This window comes from Camellia sinensis, chromosome 3, assembly GCF_055761805.1.
Source record: "Camellia sinensis isolate YWXY chromosome 3, ASM5576180v1, whole genome shotgun sequence".
Lineage (NCBI taxonomy): Eukaryota > Viridiplantae > Streptophyta > Magnoliopsida > Ericales > Theaceae > Camellia > Camellia sinensis.
In genome coordinates, this window is record NC_138963.1 from 2,116,921 (window position 1) to 2,130,729 (window position 13,809).

General features: G+C 31.3%; 1 long non-coding RNA gene and 1 pseudogene across 2 annotated transcripts; both read right to left on the reverse strand.

Moving 5' to 3' along the window:
• LOC145822299 (uncharacterized) lies at positions 1–549 on the reverse strand. The gene is made up of 2 exons (XR_014363403.1): positions 416–549; positions 1–292 (listed from the first exon to the last, which is right to left on the reverse strand). It is a non-coding gene; the product is annotated as an uncharacterized LOC145822299 (long non-coding RNA).
• A 2,395-nt stretch (positions 550–2,944) lies between these two features.
• LOC114277760 (casein kinase 1-like) lies at positions 2,945–9,790 on the reverse strand (annotated as a pseudogene). Its single transcript, XR_014363404.1, has 9 exons — positions 8,633–9,790; positions 7,203–7,285; positions 6,645–7,111; positions 6,477–6,517; positions 5,572–5,641; positions 4,666–4,814; positions 4,483–4,578; positions 3,787–3,857; positions 2,945–3,129 (listed from the first exon to the last, which is right to left on the reverse strand). The product of XR_014363404.1 is annotated as a casein kinase 1-like (transcript).
• Positions 9,791–13,809: the final 4,019 nt, after the last annotated feature.

Consider the following 13,809-nt stretch of genomic DNA (forward strand, 5'->3'; position numbering starts at 1 on the left):
AAAATATCAAAAGATCCATTTGCAAATCTAGTTGATCTTTCAAAGGGGACTATAGTCTCACAAACAAATATCTTTCAAATGGAACCATTAGATCTTTTCACGTTAAATAAATTCATTCTATCCGTTACATACTCATTCTATCCATTACATTATACGCATACATATGTGTATGCATTTATAGTATTTAAAGAAGGAATGATAGTAAAAAGAAAAGGCTTTTTACGTTAGATACGTGTTGTCTCCCAATTGTGCAATCCATGTCACCCACTTGTATATTCCATCACCTAACAGCCTGTAATTCAAGTGATGAAAATGAACAATAAAAGGGAAAAAAATAAATAAATAAGAGAATTTTAAAGAGGAGTGGAGAGTGGTATTTTAAGAAGAGCCATTTGAGGAAGTAGTGTTTACATACCGGCAAAGAGGAAAGACTAAGTGGGTGCAGTGGCTATTGGGCATGTCAACATCGTTAATTCCTCTGTATCAAACTTATAAACATCAACCCAACTTCAATTTCGGTGGCTGATGTTACATGAGAGAGAGAGAGAGAGAGAGAGAGAGAGAGAGAACTTAGCCATTCAAAAAGCACCCAAATGGTTGTCACTCCATAATTTTTCTGAAATCTTCTTGTTGCTCCATAATGGCACATTAGGAACTACAAATTAAAAATTGAACTGATATTTGAAGTGAACATCCAGTGTCATCGCCTAGATGTTAACAAAGAAAATTTTGGAAGAAGCAATGATAAAGTTCACAAATTACAATTTAACGATCAACTTAATGATAAAAACTTAAATTCCACAATTTAGGAAAGAGGGCAAAACTACTAAATATGTCAAATCCACTTGGGAAAAAATAATAGTTCAAATATGATTCTGTGTTTAAGTTAAAAAAAATGTAATTAGCATTATCACGCTTGTATAAAAAACGTGATCTAATCAAAAACCCACAAATGAAACCAAATCAGTAGTATAAAATGCTAGAAAAGTTATGATGAAATTCAGTCAATGGTGGCAAGTACTCCAAAACCAAATTTCAGTCATCACCACAACATCTCACACCTTCAACTCAACTTAAAAAAATAACAATTTTCTATTTTGAATTCCACACAAATTAAATCCAAAACCAAATGAGTATAAAATTAAAAATTAAATAGCAAATTGAGATTTAGTTGAGAGAGGGAGGAAGTGAATCAACAACTATTAACAACTCTATTGAAATTGAAGCTCTATTCAAAATCACTTAATAACAAAGATTACATGCAAAAACAAAATTAAATGTCCCAAATGAGCAATACTCAACAAAACAGCCCAATCCATAAAACTTTTTAGTTCAAACTTCCCAATTTCATTTGATTATTCAAGTAAAAATGATAAAATTTACAATGAAGTCATGAAACTGTCCTATTTATACCCAAAAGACAGTATATATTCATTTTACTATTACCCAACACTATTAATGTAACTAAATTGAATCAATCTGACAAAGATATGAGCTATTGCACTTTGTTTTCCTATGCATTTTGTTAGTTTCTTTAGACCAAGAATCAAACCATCTAATTCAAGCAATCAATCAAAATCACACACATATGTAGATGCCAAACTAATAATATAAAATTTAAGCTAAAGATGCACTGTTTTATGTCAATATCAATAACCTACTAACCAATAATACCAAGAACAAATAGAGATTAGATTCCACAATGAACATAGTTAAATCATTTACACTATGAAAAAAAATAGAATTTGGAAATCAAATTGAAAGCATGCTAACAAATAGAAGGCTTCTCTGTTAAACCAACTAATAATGATGAAATTCTAAGCAACCAATTAGAGGATTCTATGTCAATAAGAAGACGTTTGTTAATGAGATTAATCAAAAATTGAACTGGATGATATTACAAATCCAAATAATTAAGTTATTAAATTCAAAACCAATTAATTGGAAAAAAAAATTTCAAATATTAATCATTAACACAACTTCTATAAGTAAATAAAAACTTGAAATTAAGTCATGAATTTGAATTTGAATAAAAACTTGAAATTAATCATTAATCATGAATTTGAAATCTCAGTAAATAAAAACTCCAACTCAACTTCTATAAGTATAAAACAAATTAAGTCATGAAGTTACCTTTTATATCTATAACTCATGTCTCAACTTTAAATTGCTTCCATTGGTAAAGTTTCGAATTCCATGGAAATTGAATACATTTGTACCAATTAAAAAAACCAAAATTGAGATAGGGGGTGGGAGTGAGTGGGAATCATTCCATTATGAATCTTCAGCCTAAAACAAAATCCAAACACACGTGAGCTCAACTGGTGGTGTATGATGAGATTACAAATGTACATTAAATATTGGGGGGAAAAAAACAAAGGTGAGAAATGTTCAAATGAAAACCTCTTTGTGTACAATGGTACACTACTACAAAAACAGATAAAGATCACACTTTTTTTGTGTGATGTATGTTATTTAATCACACCTTTTAAGTTTTATTAAAGTGTGATCTTTGAGAGTGTGATTAAAAGGGGTTATTTTTAATCACACTTTTTAAGTGTGCTTAATAACATTTAGATCACACCTTTTAAGTGTGATTAAAAATATTTGATCACACCTTTTAAGTGTGATATTTGGAAGCGTGATTAAAAAGGGTCATTTTTAAGCACACTTTTAAAGTGTGATTAATAACATTTAGATCACACCTTTTAAGTGTGATTAATAACATTTATATTACATCTTTTAAATGTGATTAAAAATATTTATATCACATCTTTTAAGTGTGATTAATAACATTTAGATCACATCTTTTAAGTGTGATTAATAACTAATAAAATCTGTGATAAAAAAATGGTTCGACATATTTGAAAAATAATCAATATTATTTTTGTATGCACATTTGAAGAATGTAATACATACTATATACTATATTTTGAATCATAACCACATATTGAATAGAATAACGTCATATATTTCATAAATGGAAATTAAATATTCAAAAGTATATACAAAGGAATCAAATATAAAAAAATTAACTGTACTTACATATATTAAAAAATGAAAAACCTTAAAAAACTAAGCTCTTTAATTCTTGGACCATATTTTGCATCTCTCCAAAAAATTTCTGACCTGAAAAATGAAAACACAAATTAATCCAGAAACCGCTGATGCATATGAATAAAATAAAAAGTTAATTCAGCAAACCAAAATAGGAACATTAATCATTTCTGCTTAATCTTAATCCTTTTGGAAGTAACTTCCCTGTTAACAATTAGATGCCATAGCAGCTCAGTGTCAATGACATTGTAATTAGGAGGTCACTAATGAGCACAGTATTTAAAAATGATAAATCTCAATACAGCTTGTGTACGATTTTTTATGAATGTATATTATTATTACTGTTGAACTATAATTCTAGGTACCCATAAATAAATAAATAAAAACTCAAGAATTTACTCCATTTTTTTTTTGGTGTGTGTGTGAATGTATATTATTATTACTGTTGAACCATAATTCTAGGTACCCATAAATAAATAAATAAAAACTCAAGAATTTACTCCATTTTTTTGTTTGGTGTGTGGGGGGGAGTAGATACATTGCAGTTATAGACCTATGAAAAATTTGTGTTTAAGAGAGTGTAGCAGGGGCTGCATGCGCAGGCAATCATAAAAGAAACAAATCCAGAAACATTGACACTACATAAAGAAGTTCAACAAGTTGGAATTCCTCTACAGGGATGGAAAGAGCATCAAGCCAACAATTTTGAGCCAAATAAAGATCTCTTACCTATATGGTATGTGCTTATGAGTCTGAAGATCCCTATACTTTTTTGCAAGGCCGAAGTCAATGACATATACCTGTGATAAAGAACTAAGACAGTTACAGAAAAAAGGGAGAAAAAAAGGGGAAATGTTTCTCAATATCTAATTGCAATGTTGATATTCTCCCTCAAGAATATCACACACATGCAGCACAGACATGGACATGCCGACGTTCAAACATGTTTGGGAGAAGTTAAAACATAAATTTATTATATGTCAAATACATGAATTTGTTATTCAAATGTAATCCAAAAAGTGACATATATTAATACAAACTAAAATTTAAAAAGTCATATATTCATAATTTAAACGTCAAGATATCATTCACAATTATAGTTTAAAGAATGCAAAACAATTGTAGAACATTAAATTACACATGATATATTCATCTTATAAATATTTCAAAACATATTTAGAGTGCACAAGTTGTATTCCAACAAATGCAAAACATTATTGTTATTATGAATAGATTCATCACATGGATCTTTTTTAGAGAGTTTAAAGGAGTGTCACTGAAGAGTCCAAGAAGTATCTATAAACTTTAAAGTGTCCAATATTATGAATTTGAAATTTTAATTAAGACAAGTTGTATAAGTGTGTGACACACTTTTAAGAGTGTCTTTAGAGTGTCAGTGTCCGATGAGAGCCATCAAACATTTACCTGATTTGCTCTGCGCCCCAAGCCCATTAAAAAGTTGTCAGGCTTTATATCACGGTGAAGGAAACCTCTTGAATGAACCTGTTCCACTCTGTTAATCTAAAACATAATAATGAAAGGATCATAAGATTATCACTTGGAAGCTCAAGGCAACCTTTTTGATTGAGAATGGCTACATGTACTTACTAACTGATCTGCCAGCATTAATACTGTTTTCAATGTGAACTTCCTGTTGCAATAGTTGAATAGGTCTTCCAAGCTTGGTCCAAGAAGGTCAATAACCATGACATTGTACTCGCTCTCAACTTCAAACCATTTGAGGCTAGGAATTCCCGCTACATAAAAGAAAGTCAGATCTGTCAGAAAATTTGTTGTGCAAAAGATAAATATTGTTATGTCGCAAAAAAGCACCGGCTAAAACATATGATGGAGTTAAAGTGCACCATGCGCAACAACCCCTTCCCCACCCTAAAAATGAATTCTCGGGTATTGTATGATATAACAGGAAGCGAAGAAAGAAACAAGTAAAGGAAAGGAGGAAGTTCTACGAAAAAAATGTTCTCTGAAGTACGTTTTAGGCCAACAGTCAGGTCCTTGAACATTAACAAGAGTTGCAGTTGAAAACTGATTGTTTGAGAGTCAAGTTCCCAAAGCAGCTAAAATTGGAAAAGAAAATGTAGAAAGTAAAAAAGGGAAACGAAAAAAATATGGCTCCATAGTTTCCTTCTTATTTCTAGATAGGTACAAAGTTAATTTAATGTGTTCAAATTCTAAGATAAAAACTATTACAACTCATCAAACCAACAGTTGTTTCCTACTTTTCTTCTTATTTCTAGATAGCTACAAAGTTAATTTAATGTGTTCAAATTCTAAGATACAAAAGAAAACTATTACAACCCATCAAACCAACAGTTGTTTCCTACTTTCCTCTCACTTCAGAGTATATTAGAAATCATATTAATGTTGACCACAGAAATATAGAAACTACTGTGAATTCAAAATGGTCCCTCAATAACAAACTTCTTCCAATCTAACCTTAAAACCTCAAGTAATATATGGACCAGAGAGAGAGAGAGAGAGAGAGAGAGTTACTTCCTCCTTGGAGAAGCATATAGGTTTTTGACTCATAGTGAAGTTAAGGGTGCTTGGTCTTGACGGATTCCTGGAATTGTAATTATAAAACAAATAAGGTTGAGAAGTACAAATATGAAGTACCACAAAGAAACTTGTACCTCTTCAATTCAATACAAATAAAACAGCAAAAAAGCTTAATAAGCGTAACATAGTTTGCACCCAGCATTTCATATAAAAAACATAGTGAAGAGAGAATGATCCCACATTTTACAAAGTTTGTGCCAAGTGTGTAAGGCTTCACTGCATACCATATGGAACTCATAAAGCCTAAGGAACCATTGCTACTTCTTCATCTAGAACTTCAAAAAAAATGTGTTCTATTATATTTCCTAAGGAACCATTGCTACTTCTTCATCTAGAACTTCAAAAAAAATGTGTTCTATTATATTTGTTCAGGTACTAAAGGATCACAAAAGAAAGAAGAATTCAATCAACAAAATGGTAAGAGTGATCTAAATCAAACCAAAACCATAGGTGCAAAAATTTAGAAAGTTATATAGATCAACATCAACAAAAAGTATCAATTTGCTGATGGAACTGAAGAGCATAAGTGAAGTAAAAATTTAAACCAATCATGCAATGTCAATAATTTTCATTCTTCTTGAAGAGGTTTTCAAATCAAAGTAAAATATACATGCATGTAATAATATAAAAGGGAAAAACAAACATAAAGCAAGGTTTTGTATCCTATCAGTTGTCGGTCAACCTAGAAGACTCCATTATCTAAAAAAAAAACTTCACAGACAGGTCAAATGCAGAATCTACTAACTACGGAAATTAAAATGTAATCAATACAAAAACAAAATAACCGATAAAAGATCATCAGACAATTATTCATTAAGTACTAAGAGAGAGTAGAATACCAGCTTGATAGCCACTTCCTCTCCAGTTTGTACATTAACACCTAAATGAACAAAGCAAAATCACATTACACAAACTTTTCAGAAATAAATTTACTAACAGACACAATGCTGAAGAATATTATCACTATGAAACACAAAAGATGAAATTAAACTAAAATGGGCATTTACCTAAATAGAGCTCTCCAAAAGACCCACTCCCAATTTTCCTCCCAACCTTAAACTTTCCACCAATAACATGATCCATGATCTAACAACCTCTCAAATAAACTTTCCTAGCAACCAAACAGCTTCGACTTTACCAAACAATCAACTCCCAAATTCGATAAAATTCTCGATAAATTAACACTCTACCAAATAAAAAAACATCCAATTCACTTCGATTACATAATTGGACAAACCCAATAAATATTAGAGTCTGTTCATTCAATTAAAGCAACTTACACCGACAACAGAAATTGCGAATCGATCAACTCAAAAAGTATTTCCGAATTTGATCACAAGGGTTTTATTCACAATCAAATACCAACTTGTTGAACTGACTACATACAGTGATCATAGGAAAACCCTAAATCTTGAGCATCGAAACCCTAATTCGAAAAGTGGCGGCGAACCTCACTGATCAGAAGAACAACAATCTGCGTATGATTTGTTGAAATAACAAAATCAAATAATTGAATGAAGTAAAATAATGAATGAAATTTATGAGACAGAGATAAGAATTCGTACTAGATTAGAGTACAAAGTTGCCGCCATTAACTTCCTCTAGTTCGGAACAATTTTGAGGACCAATTCGGTTCCGATCAAATCACCTACATGCTTTGTAGATTCAGCCTCGTGAATAGATTATTCGAATCACAAGAAGAAAGATTCTCATAGATTCAATCTATATTTTAAATGGATTCCACTCTCACTCTGATACATAGTTTAAACATTAAATATATATATATATATATATATTAAAAAAGAGCCTCTTTTATAATAATATTACATGGGAAAAATCAAAGAAATAACCAATCAAGAAAAACACAAAGTTAAGGATCAAGTGGAAAACTTGGTAATTTAGGTTAATAATGTTGATTTCACATTTGATGAGGGCAATCTTCCTTCCCTACAGTGAAATTTTTCATGCCTTGAAAAGAAAAGTATTTACACCTTTATATTTACTATTTAAAATATTTTATTTTATTTATTAAATAAAATTTTAAAATTTTCTATGCTTTTACAATATAGATCTGCTGCAAAACAACAAAATTTTCAACGAAAATACTTTGATTAAAACGCCACATGGGATTAAAACGCCCAATTAAAATATGTATATATATATACATAATTGTAATGAGCCTCAATTTCTTTGATCAAATCCTCAAACAAAAAAAGCCCCAAGTCTTCATTGAATAAAGGATCAATGAAACTCTCCAGTCATTCCTCCTCAGCCCTTTGGTATCTACATTCCAACCATTCAGTTTCTAGGTACCCTAATTTGTGCTTGAAGTTAGGCGTTTCTTCCTTCTCCTCTTCTTCTCTACTTCAATTGGCCCCCTATACTCTAGGCTCAAGTCTATCGGTTTTTTTCCTCTTCTCCTCCCTGATTTGTTTCTATCATTTTGGATTTCTTTTCTTTTCTTTTTTTTTCTATAATTTGTCTTGATATTCTTTGTCTTAGTGCTTGTAAGTTGCGAATTCTGTCATTTTTCTTATGTTGAAGTTTGAATTATTAGTCTATGCTAATTTATTGATTTTTTTACTGAAAAAGTGTCTTTTGCTTAAGTGAAGCAAGCACCTCACCTTGCGACTAGGCCCCAAGAAACCTTTGGTGCCTTGGGGGTTCCTTGAGCCTTTGAAAACACTATTCCTCCATCCCCCCTCTAGCCACTCCCTCACCCCTTTAGCCACTCCTTCCCTTCCCGGCGACTACTTCACCCTTCCCGCAACTCACCAAACATGTTTTCTTATTTTTGTTAGTATTTGTTTGGAAAACATATGTATATTAAACATGTTTTTAGTTTTTGCTTTTTTTTTTTGGGACAATATGTTTCTTGCTTTTTGTTTACAAAGAAAAAACATAAAATTAGTTTGAGAGTAAAATGTAATGTTAAATACTAATTACCAATGGATGTAATGAGAAAACAAAGATGGAGCAGAGTCACATAAAATACCATGGTCATCAAAGTCTCCTGCAGTCATGGTGGCTAACAAACTGTTGTTGACAAACTCAGAATCCTCAAGCTTGGAAGGAGATGTTCTTGCTGAGTTACTATTTGATCCATCTTTCTTCCTCTGATGCTGAGCAGCTGCCCCTATTAGCTTCATCCTCAATTTACTTGGAGATATTATACCACTCTACATTACCCATTTATTTATACCACCAAAAAAAATTTAAAAATCAAATACCATAATCAGGAAAAATACCCAAAAAGATTTAAAAAAAAAAGAAATTCAACACTGTAATAGAATCATTTGAACACTAAAGCCCCCCATTCAAGAATTTCATTCAAACACCATAATGAGTTCTCTTATCTTACTAATTCAAAATTTGAAAGATTTGTTTAAACAAAAATCAAATATTTGGGAAACCCATCAAGATCAAGCTCTGCCCAATTGGAACTTCTCTAAATTATCAATCAGTTAAAAAAAACAATAACAAAATGAACAAACAATACAAACAATGATAAATAATCTGCCAATTACACAGTGAATCTCCCTCGCACCATATTTTCCAGAACAAGTGTAAGTGTTGGTGCAGTGCCTGTGTAAATGCATATCTATATATATACATACAGCCTAATATATATAATCTAGGGTTTTACTAAATCGTGTCTCTATGACGATATTTGTCGTATATTTGCAAATACCTGGTTTCAACATATTAAAGGAGGAACAACAAAAAAATTATTTTCATCGCAGAGACATGTATTCGGATTCAACACAACGAGTGAACATTTTTCAGCTGATAAAAGTCAATGGCAAGAGGAAATAGTGGAATGACGGAAGAGAATGTTACCTGGATAGAACAGGGAGAGAGAGAGAGAGAGACTGCGAGCTGTGCAATGGCGAACGACTAGGGCTCGTTCGCCTTTTTGGTTGCTCCTCCGCCGCTCGCCGTCGATCGAGAGAGAGGGGGGGTAAGAAGAGATTAGGGATTTTTGGGTTTGAGAATGGGGAATTTTTGGTTTGGATGGTGGGGGGGCGGCGGGAATGGAAAGAAAAAGGTGGGGAAGGGAGTGGGAATGAAAAACAAAAAGGGGCGGTAATAAAAAATAATTTTTTTTTAGGTCAGAAATGAAATTTAAATAACAAAATAATGTCATTTAATTTTTTATTTTTTTTTTTGCGACGGGGGTTGCCGTCGTTAAAAAAATTTATTTTTTGTTAAAATATATATATTTTTGTAGTTAATGAATTTTTTTAAAAGAAATTCTTTTTTTTTTAGTTACTAAGATTGAAAATTTATTTGTTTCATTTTTATTTTAATGAAAAAAAATATTATTATTTTTTATTTGGTAGAAGTAGGGGTAATATTTTAATGAAAAATATTTTAAAAGTTAATTTTCTATGGTCAATGAAAAATATTTTTCTACGGCCCATTTTTTTTTGTTATTAAAAATCATGAACTAATTTTTTGTGGTAGAGGAGAGGGAGTGGCAGTAGTGGTGAAGGTGATGGATAAGAAATGATGGTGGTGGTGGTGGTGGCGGCGAAGGAGATTAGTAGTGAAGTTGTGGTAGTGGTAGAGTAGATGAAGTGGCAAGGGTGAAGGAGAGGTAATGGTAGTAGTAGTGGTAGTAGTAGTGGCAGTAGTGGTAGTGGTGGCAATGGTAGTAGTAAGGTAGTCGTAGAGGTGATGTGGCGACAGTGGTAGTAATAGTGGTAGTGGAATGGCGTTTGCAGTAGTGGTGAAGGTGGTAGAGGAGATGGGTGGTGAGAGAGAGAGATGAGTGAGAGACAGATAAAGGAGAGAGAGAGAGAGAGAGAGAGAGACAACGACAGAGTGATGAGCGAGAGAGAGACAAAGTGGTCGCTAAAAGTGCATTTTCTTGTAGTGGATAGATAAATCGAGAGGGAGCTTGGTAAATAGAGAAGACGAAAGGGAGATAGTGAGCAACGCGAACACAGTGTGAAAGAGAGAGAAAAAAAAAAGAGAAGAGAAAGAGAGGGACAAAAAGATAAAGAGATAGAGAGTGAGAGATAGAAAAAGAGACAGAGAGAGAGAGATAAAGAGAAGAGAGATGAACGAGAGAGACATAGAAAGAAGAGAGATGAACGAGAGAGACAGAGAGAGAGATAGAGAGAAGAGAGATGAGCGAGAGAGACAGAGAGAGATGAGCAAAAGAGACAATGAGAGAAAATAGATGAAAGAAGAGATAGATGAGTGAGAGACAAAGAGAGAGAGAGAGACAAATAGACAGAAAGAAAATAGTGATGAGTGAGAGAGAGAAAGAGAAGAGAGAGAGGAAGATGAAAAAATGGATGAAAAGATATAAAGAGAGAGAGAGAGAGAGAAGAGAGATGAGAGAGATAGACAGAAGAAAGATGGACGAGAGACACAGAGAGAAAGAGAGAGACAGGCAGACAGAGAAGAGTGATGAGTGAGAGAGAGAAAAATAAGAGAGACAGAGACACAGAGAGAAAGAGAGAGACAAATAGACAGAGAAGAGTGATGAGTGAGAGAGAGAGAGAAGAGAGACAGAGCCAGAGAGATAGGAAGACGAAAAATACAATCACACCTATTTAGAGAGTGTGATTAAAAAGTAGTAATGTATATATAATCGCACTTTAATTGAAATGTGTGATTAAAATATATATATATATATAATCACACTTATTTAAAAAGTGTGATTAAAAAGTAGTAGTGTATATATAATCACACTTTAATTAGAAGGTGTGATTAAAAAATATATAAATAATCATACTTTAATTAGAATGTGTGGTTAAAAAATATATATATAATCACACCTATTTAAAAAGTGTGATTAGTGTATATATAATCACACTTTAATTAGAAGGTGTAATTAAAAAATATATAAATAATCATACTTTAATTAGAATGCGTGATTAAAAAATATATATATAATCACATTCGTTTAAAAAGTGTGATTAAAAAGTAGTAGTGTATATATAATCACACTTTAATTAGAAGGTGTGATTAAAAATATATATATAATCACACTTAATTGAAAAGTGACATAAAAAATAAATATTATCACACTCAATCAAATTAAGTGTGATTAAAATATCAATCTAATTTTTTTTTATCACACTTCCAATAAAAGTGAGATCTTTTTTTTGTTAAAGTGTGATCTTTAACTATTTTTGTAGTAGTGGTACTAAAAACCCCAAAATCCCGTACTAATATGCCAATAAAAGCACGAAATAATAACCCATTCACGTGAAAAATATATCTAAAAATCTAAGTTTGGGTGCTCACCACGAAAAAGTTTTTGAACCCATTAAATATAAATCTTGAGAGAGAGAGAGAGAGAGAGAGAGAGAGAGAATCTCCACAAATCAACTATGTAGAGCATGTGTTGGTCTTCAAAATCAAAGAATCATGGAAGTCAAAAATTATTGAAATCAACTTCTAAACTGCCCATAATAGCTGTCGACATTAGTGGATAAAAGAAAATAATTAATCATCCAGAAAAATAAAAACCAATATAATGGCTCATAACTCTATATAAGCAAACGAAGCCAGACCAAAGCCAATAGATTTTAAGTGAAAACAAAGCAATACCACAACAAATTATAAAACAGAAACCCCAATGGATTTTAATTGCCTTGAAAAATTAGACTTTGATTTGGGTTTAAAGTTTTATGTATGGTGGCGAGGATCATCACTTATATTTGAACAAACTTGCATGTGCTCAAATCATTAGAATGTTATTATTACAACCAGAAATTGGAAGTTATACCTTACCTTTTGAAGAATTTATGGATAGGCACAGAAAGATATTTGAATTATTTTCTAAAGGATGACCAACAAAAGGAAACATTAAAATGCTTTAGTAAGAATGCAAATCAGATACTTACCACAATGTTCAGAAGCGAAAGGTTGTTAAGAAGTTTCACTTCTTCCTCAAGCTCTCTAATATGAACTTATTAAGCAAATTTAAAGAAATGATTCAGATATATAGGACCACAAACACAATGCTTCATACACAAATTACCATAAATGTAAATAAAACAAGTAAATTGGAAGTGATTTTCAACTTTGAAGCACTCTTATTGCAACTGAAACATTCTTATATATACCAATACCAAAAGCAATTGAAAAAAGTAACAATAAATAAATAAATATATCCAAAAGAATCACCATAAACAAAATATATCTTTTAGAAATGAAGGAGCGCCAAATCCAAAATCAGGAAGAGCACTTCTCAAAATAATAATAATAATAATAATAATAAAAAAGTATAAAAACATTATCCCAAAACAAAACCCCTACTCACATCCGCTGTGCACCACAACTCATCATCATTCTGCAAATCACCAGTAAATAATGTTCTAGATAAAGCTTAAGTAAATACAAAAAATATTTTGTCTAATTAGAAACTATGAGTAAAAAATATGACCATCTATATTATTTTCGGCGTAATGTTAACAGTCAGGTTAACCTTAATGTTCACATTAACCCATTTAATGTTGACAATCCTCAACCCATTTGACTAACATGAAATAAAAATAGGTATTAACATGAAACTAATTTCTTCCTTTTAACCCCCATTTGATTTTGACAGAGAGTGAGAGCTTTGTTGGTGATGGTGGGGATGATGGGATGACAAAAAATAGAGTACCCAAATTTGTAGGGAAAAGATAAGTTTATTATTGATTCTATTAACAGATAAATTCAGCACTGACAATTGGAAAAGAAATTTTAAATCACAATAAGGAAAAGGAAAAGAAATTTGTACAAAAAAATTAATTCGTCCAATAGACTTGTAACATTAAATAATTAAATCATACTTGAAAAATTATTGAATATTCTTTGAATGCCATAAAAGTATATACATATGGTACTTCTGATCAATGAGATTGCAAAAATAAAAAATGAATGAGAATGATTTTATTTCTATCAAATTGACCAAAGTAGGTCAGATCAATTTTGACAATTGCTTTTCTTGTACAAAAACCTAAGTTTAGGTTTGATTTGTTTTTGTATAATTTATTTTTTTAATTTTGGCCCATAATTTATTTGTTTAAGGTTTCAATCTTGTTCTTTGAATTTTTTTTTTTAATACATTCTCTTGGCTAAATATTGATTTCTCATATATTAGGGGAAATTAATAATGTCCACTCTTAAAAGGATGCACATCATATTAATAAAGTTTGTTTATTT